This window comes from Drosophila guanche, unplaced genomic scaffold (genome assembly GCF_900245975.1).
Source record: "Drosophila guanche unplaced genomic scaffold, DGUA_6, whole genome shotgun sequence".
Taxonomy (NCBI): domain Eukaryota; kingdom Metazoa; phylum Arthropoda; class Insecta; order Diptera; family Drosophilidae; genus Drosophila; species Drosophila guanche.
In genome coordinates, this window is record NW_022995743.1 from 7,956,992 (window position 1) to 7,964,538 (window position 7,547).

The window sequence follows — 7,547 nt, forward strand, 5'->3', positions numbered from 1 at the left end:
CAGTCGCACGAGTATTTGTGTGTTCGTCTGTTTTGGTATTCGTATAAAAATAAACGGCAAAGCAATTTGTTTGCTCCCCCATCTATCTGTTTTCTCTCTGGTTTTCCGCTCAGTTTGCGGCTTGTGTTTGCAGACGAGTGAAAATCATTTTCCCCGCAGTCGTTTAGCACATTCGCTGTCGCTTCTATTCCGCCTCTGTTTTGGCAACAGCCATCACCAATATATGCACTACATGTGCAGATCTATCGGTGGTGTATTGCCTGCTTTATGGCCGCCCCTACCTATTCACAGTTTTCCACTTTTTTTGCAACTTGTTGCCGCAACAGCGATTGTGTCACGTTTTTGGCTAGGACCTAAGTCTGGTCTCTCCCTCGGCCAGTCGCAGGCCATGCGGCGATTACCTGCTACTTGCAGCACACAATCACACTGATATGAAGGGAAAAACAAGTCGGATTAAATGCTCGTAAATCTTATTGGAGAACAACTGTGCACACCGATTGGTGCAAGTCTGGCAAAGGATGAAAGGTGTGAGTTGGTTAGATTCTCCCACATTCTATTGGAAACAATCAACATCTTGGCACCTCCACGGAACTTAATTATACTCGGAAGCATTATAAATCGTGCATAATAAATCTTTTGCTCTAGCATTCCCTAGTCTTGGTGTCTTTGTCTAATCTCGTAAGCATTGTCGAAACAAGTGTATAAATTCTGGTATGTGTGAACTATAAATAATTGCAAAACAAACATGCACATACGTACATACTTGTAGGTATCTGGAATCGTTATTAAATTACTCTCTTCTATTTTTATATGGGTTACCGGCACGGCGTGTACGATAAGCAGACACACCCCCTCCACTCTACTCCACTCCACTCCACTCCACTCCACTTCACTCAACGCTCATGGCCGCGGTCGCAGAGCCGTATCTTATCAAACGGAAGAGAGTCTAATAGCCGGACGCGACAGCTACGACAACGACGCTATGAAAGGCCATGCGTCATGCCCAAAATCACACAAGAAGTAGGATCGGAGAAGGGGAAGCACTGATTCGGCTCTCAGGCTGGCTGTCTAATTGGTCAGTGGATAGATGTGGGTGGGGGCAGAACTTAGGCTTTAAAAATGCTTCAAATCCCCGCATAAACAATAACAGCGGCTGAGCCGAAAGCGCACAATCCGAAGCCCTGGCCATAAAATTACTTATACGCGCCGCTGGCAGCTGCAGCCATAGAACTTGCCACTCCTGGTCCTAGTTGCCACGCTGGTCAGTTGCCACACGTTAAACCAGCAGGCAGCAAAAGCAAATAAACAAAATGCCTGCCACGCCAGGTCGGGGCAGTGCCACTTGATGCGAACGTGCCCCGACAACGGTGTGGTCTGGCGCCGTAGTCCGTGTAAACCAGTACAGCTCTGCCATCCCTTAGCCGTCCCAGCCAAGTCCATTCCATTCCTGGCTGGCTTTAAAATGTTCAGCCACAGTCCAAAATAAACAGACTGGCTGCCGAACTAAGCTGCGTTTTGATTTGGGCAGGGACTGAATGGCAAGGCTGGACATGTAGCTAGACCTATGTATGCCTGCAGCTGGAATTGCACCTGGCACTGTGCTGGCTCAAAAATGCAGTCTGCTTTGATGTCACGACTACCACTGACCGCTTCCGCCCATGGCTTTGCCTCGAATAATGCAAATCCTATAAATGCGCCTAACGCTGCTGGCGGTCCGCTTCTCGTGCTTTTTTTTCTCTTCCATTGAAAATGGCGGAAAGCACGTTTTGTTTTTAGATTGTACCCTAACACTACCCTAACTAGTGGTGCATCTACTGTCGACTGAATACACCAAAGGGCTACTCCTAAACAGAGTCTTCTTTAGGAAGGGCATTCAAAGTTCTGTTTATAGTTTGAGAAAAGTGTTTTGCTTTTTGTTGTTGTTTGATTTGCTGTTGCTCTGGCTGTCGTTGTCATTGCTGTTGCCGTGACTATTGTTGTTGATCTTCCGCCTGCACACCTTGCCACGCCAGGGGCCGCTGCACTCAGATCCTCTTTCTTTTGTGGGGCGCAAAGTCTGTTTGTTATTTAGTGTTCACGAAATCGTTTAGCCCTTCCCCGTCTGCTGCCGAGTTTTGTATTGTTTGAAACTGTTTTTTTGTTTTGTTGCCACTGTTTGCACTCTGTTCACCTTATAAATGTTTACACATCACTGCTAATTCCCCATTTTTTGGGGAAATATTTTGACAAATTGTGGCACTCTGATGTCTCGGTTCGTCTCTCCGCTCGCACATTGCACGCGCAACTGTTTCGGCACGTTCGAAAATATTTTTCAATTTCAATCAAGTTTCGGGAAAAACATTGGCATCTACTCTCGGCATTGTCTGCCTCTGACAACGCCTCGTTGTGCGCTATTTTCGTTACGTGTTGTTGCCTCCGAGCACAATTTTCGAAATTATTTTTCCCGAGTTTTCCGCCGAGTTGTACCCCGGCTGCAGGCTGCAGGCGGCAGCATGAAGTCAGAGTCAGTGTGTTTACCTCGCTAAACTTCTTTGCGAGCTAATAATAAACGATGTTGTCCGGCAGGCACAGGCCAGAAGCTAGCAGCAGCATCAGCCAGGAACCTGCGGCATACAGCCTCATTCCAACTGCAACACAGCATTGGTCCATTAGCCCCAATTTGCTGGGAATGTGGCAGCTGATGGGAGTGGTAGTGGCCGTACGTGAGAGAGGAACTGCCAGCGAAGAGCTCCGGGCTATTGCCACAGGTTGTTGCTGGCCAATTACAATTTTAATCTAAATGTGACATAATGGCGGAAAAAATTACTCTTTTTATCGCCCTTCAAGTTGTGATTATATCTGCATTATAAATGTTTATCGTTGTGCGTTAATATAATACAAAACTAGGGCTGAAGACGATTCTCGAACCAGCTGTTTTGGAGTAATCAAATTTCAGTTTATATTATGCAGTCACGCCATATCGATGGTCCGATAGCATCAACTGTTATCTAGAATTCATCAGATGTGATATACAAATCCATGTTAATGGGTGCAAAACATGCCATGAAAATATTTATAAAAAGAGGTTACAAAAGGTGAACGGTAGAGAGCAGCAGTAAATTTGTTTAAACTGTTTAAATGATGTTCTCGCTGTGGCTAAGGGCACTTTTATTCCCGTCCACATTGGTAGATATCAATTTAAATATGTATAGAGAGAGTATATAAGAAACGGTAAAATAATTATGCCTGTCAGTACTTCGCAGTGCACTGCTTTGATGGAAGATACGAGTCAGTGGAGAAAATTCAAGGAGACGAGGAAACATTATTCGAGTATAACCTGAAGCTGGTGGGACGCGATCGCTTCTTAAACGGAACTGTTATCAACCATGTTGATCTTGACGAGGACTATGATATAGGGTTAGATCTCTGGACATACAAGAACGGAAAGTGGGTGCCATCGAATGTTAATTTGCACCAAAAGCCATGCCACTTCTTCAAGAACACTTATGAGACGTATTTCGAGAAATCCGTCCGTGACTCAAATCTGCCCACAGGAGACGACATGTGTCCGTTCCGAAAGGGTGAATACTATATGAAGAATATGAGGCTCAACACCGATAACTGGTCATTATTTATGCCGCAAGGTTTGAAAAAAATCCGTTTTTCTATGCAGCGAAATGGCAAAGTATTTGGTGGCTTTACAGTGGTGCTGAATCTTTTGAATGATAGCTTTTGATCTGAACACAACTAATAAAGTAGGCAACAGCTTCGATCTTTCTTTGATGCACGTACACTAAGATATTTATCTATATGATTCAATCTCCCCAATGGGTTGCCAGGCATCCCATTCTATTGCAGCCATCGACCTTGCTCTACACATTCCGCCCACTCACAGACTGAATGTGTGGACCGGACCATACGGTGGCGGATCATACGCGAGCTGCGATCGAGTAGTCTAGCATTTAGCCATCCTTCCGAATCAATTAGCTCGCCTTTCATCTCAGTGCTTTTAGCCATTCCATTTCATTTTTCAGCTGCTTCGAGGCAGTTCTATTTCTCGGTCAATAATGGAAAATATGCAGAATGCGTAGACAAATGGCGGTATAAATTATTTAATTCGAACAAAACATAGTTCGCCTTAATTATCTGCTATGTGTTGAGTATTTCTGGCTCTTTTCTGACTCGCCTCTTGATATGTCGAAGCTGCTGCTAAGGTCGTTGTGGTGTCGTTGACTGTCGCATCTGCTGTGCTGTGCAGTGCCTGGCGCCACATTTTATGACATTTCACAAATATATGTATTTGTGGGGATGGTTTTTATTTATTATTAAAAATAAGCGGCATTTGGCCTTTACACGGCTCGTTGACAGCCGGAGATCAATGTTAGAGAGTGGAGGAGGAATGTGAGAATTTATAGTCGCAATCCGCGCAGGCCTTGCCGCTTGAACTTGTGTCAAAGTGGAGCAATGACAATTCTGCTGATAAAGTGCGATGTTTAATCAGTTGAAGACTGGTGCTTCTTCAGACACAGATGCTTTACACAGATGAACAGATACGAGTACTCGAGCATTCATGTTGATTTGATGATGCTGAGACCGATGCTTGGCCCACTTCCGGCGAGACTTGTTTACGTCTAACTGCCTGGCCGTGTAAACAAATGCACAGGTGAGTCCTATTTATACCCAGACGCTGGCCTATTTCGATCCGATTGGACCTGATTTCGTGGCGTCACTGGGGTGAGTGGTGAGTGTTCTTCCGCCTGATTTGCATCACATGTAAATAGATTTAATTGACATTTCTGTGCGCGGCAGCTGGGCACTCGTTTATCATAAAATATAATACAAAAGCAAAATAAATACATAATTAAATTCAAAATTCTATGACATCTGAACTGTAAATCGGTGGCCAGGGAGCGGAAGCGCCTCCTCCTAGAGAGATTGGAAAAGATGAAGTAGTCTTGCGGCTAACCGCAAAACAATTAAATTTGATTGCCTTTTAACCCCTTTGAGAGGCTGGAGCGTGCGTCGCAGGAGAGTCTCCGAGGTGCGGGAACAACCCCTGCCCTCGACTTCCTAATCCGTTTGGCAAGTTTTGTATCTCGGCACGTACGCTCCGCTCCCATCCATTGGTCCCACAGCAGTCCTGGACCCCTCAGACCCAGCTGTGCTGCTGGAGCTGTCATGAGATGCAGAAAATTTATTTTACCGCAAGGATTGCTCTTTGATGCTGCTGCTCCTCCGGCTCCTGTTCGTCTTCCAGCTCCAGTTTTGGCCCAGTTCGTGGCTGCGGTTAGCAGGGATTTCGCCAGCACAGATACACCAACGCCACTTTGTTATGTTTGTTTGGATTTAACTAAAAGTCGACCCAGGCATTTCATTGATGAAAATTTCGGATTGTTTAAAGGGAAAAGCGGCTCAATGTATTGGCATGCCAGCTACTCCCGGCTGCTGAGTGCGAAAACAGCGAGAAATAAATATTTAAAGATTGTGCACATGCCGCCTGGTGACGCAACCAACCCGCCCATCCATACACCCACCCACACACAGGCCTTCGGTTGGCATGGCGTCCGAGAAATATGAGAGAACAAAAAGAGTACAAAATAGCGTCCCCAACAGCGAGAAAGATAAGCGGAAGCGGCGCACAAAAGTATGCATCAAAAGAAGTGCTTGCCAGTGAATTGAGCGGGCAAAAAAGCGATGAACACTTTTCGGCTGATGCTTTTCATATGGAATAAACCAAATTAATGTTGTTTTACCATCATTTTCAAATGGATTTCCCGTCGCTGAAAATGGAATGATGAAATCATTCTGCCTTTCAATTGGAATGGTTAAACAGTTTTCATATTTAATTAAATTTAAAGACATGTACATATGTAAAAATGTAAAAAGGAAGAGGGGAAAAGTGTACTTCGTGGGAAACACATCTTCATCGGATATTCATCAGAGTTTCTCCTCAGCAGGACTATTATTATGCGGCAGCATACTTCAAATAATAGAAGCGGCAGTGAAGCAGTGAAGCAGTGCAGCAGCGGCCATGAATATAATGCAAGAAAAACAATTTGATAGAGGCGGTGAGACAGTCTGGTGCGAGGGTAAAAAATCTCATCAACAAGGAGAGCAAAACGGGAAGAAATATTGAATGCAATTTTATTTGCCACACACTGCTGCTGCTGTGCTTTGGAGCAAGTGCAGCAGACCGTTTGGCGAACTGCTGGGTGAATTATGGAAATGTATCATATTATCCTGCTGGCGCTCCTGTTCCTGGATAATCCCACAAGGGTGTGTGCGTGTAACTACGCTACTTACTGTCTGTCTGATTATGTTTGTATCGGGTACTGCCGCACACACAAACACTAACACTCTTCGCAACCACGTGGCAAATATTCTGTTCTTGCAAATCCACTTTTACACCACAGCCGCGACTTTAAGGGCAAACAATGCCATTCCCATACACATTTACGAGTATCTTTCCCAGCTCCATGCATCCTCTACACCTGAGGTCGATCCTTTTGGCAACCACATACAGTTTGATAAAAGACGCAGTCATGGCAACCCATCTGGCTGCCACTAAATGAGTTGGCCTGTGGCAGAAAAGTCTGCCACCGCACCCACACCCGCACCAGGGCCACAGCCATTCTCCTGTGCACCTCGGCAGATATTTGTTTGTTTGGCTTTCCATGTTTTCGTGCATTCATGCGAAGCTCCTGCCCCAGCCCCAGCCCCAGCCCCAGCCCCGACTGCATATGACGCTGGAATCTGCTCCGATTGTTCTCCATTATGAAATGTAGGGTATGGTCCCTTCCCTCCCTTCCCACTTTTGGTGCTTGTGCATTGCACGAATATCTCATCAAAATCTAGTTTGAGATTTTTGATTTAATTTGACTTGGTTTCACTGCTCAGACCGGATGCAGACAGAGTTTATATTTTGATTTGCTTGTGTTGGTCGTAGTCTTGGTTTTGTTTTAGTTGCTGGTCCTGTTTACGACTGTCAAAAATCTGTCTCTATTGGACACATAAACGCTTGCGAGAAGAACTGTCCGTCAATTTAGAAATGGACACGGACTCGCAGTGGACTAGAGTAAAAATATAAAAGCAAATTAAACATAACTTGAACGTTTGCCAAACGAAGGGAAAATAATGAAGGAAAATCTGGGAAATTATATTAAGGAACAATTTATAAACAATTTGAACATTTCGCCTATTCAGAGAAAATTAGAAAAAATAATGTAAGGGACTATAAAAAGGAAGCAAGGTATAAAATAGAATCCATTTTTCAATTAAGAACACTTTGAAGGTGCACTCTAATCAATTCAAATTCAATTAGTTCTTTTTTCCAAAAATGAAATAATACACATTCCATGGGAAACCAAATGATGGACATGTTCGAATGCACCACAAATCAAATCAGTGAAAAATTAGTTGTAATTCAATTGGGAACAGTCGCGTCGCCGCTGTCCTAGTCATTGACCCAACTTGCCACATGTCTGGGTCCTAATCCCCTTAGAGAAGCAGCCACCAAAAGGCAGCAACTTGTTGATGCCACGACTGTTGGGCAGTTCTGCAATTCATAA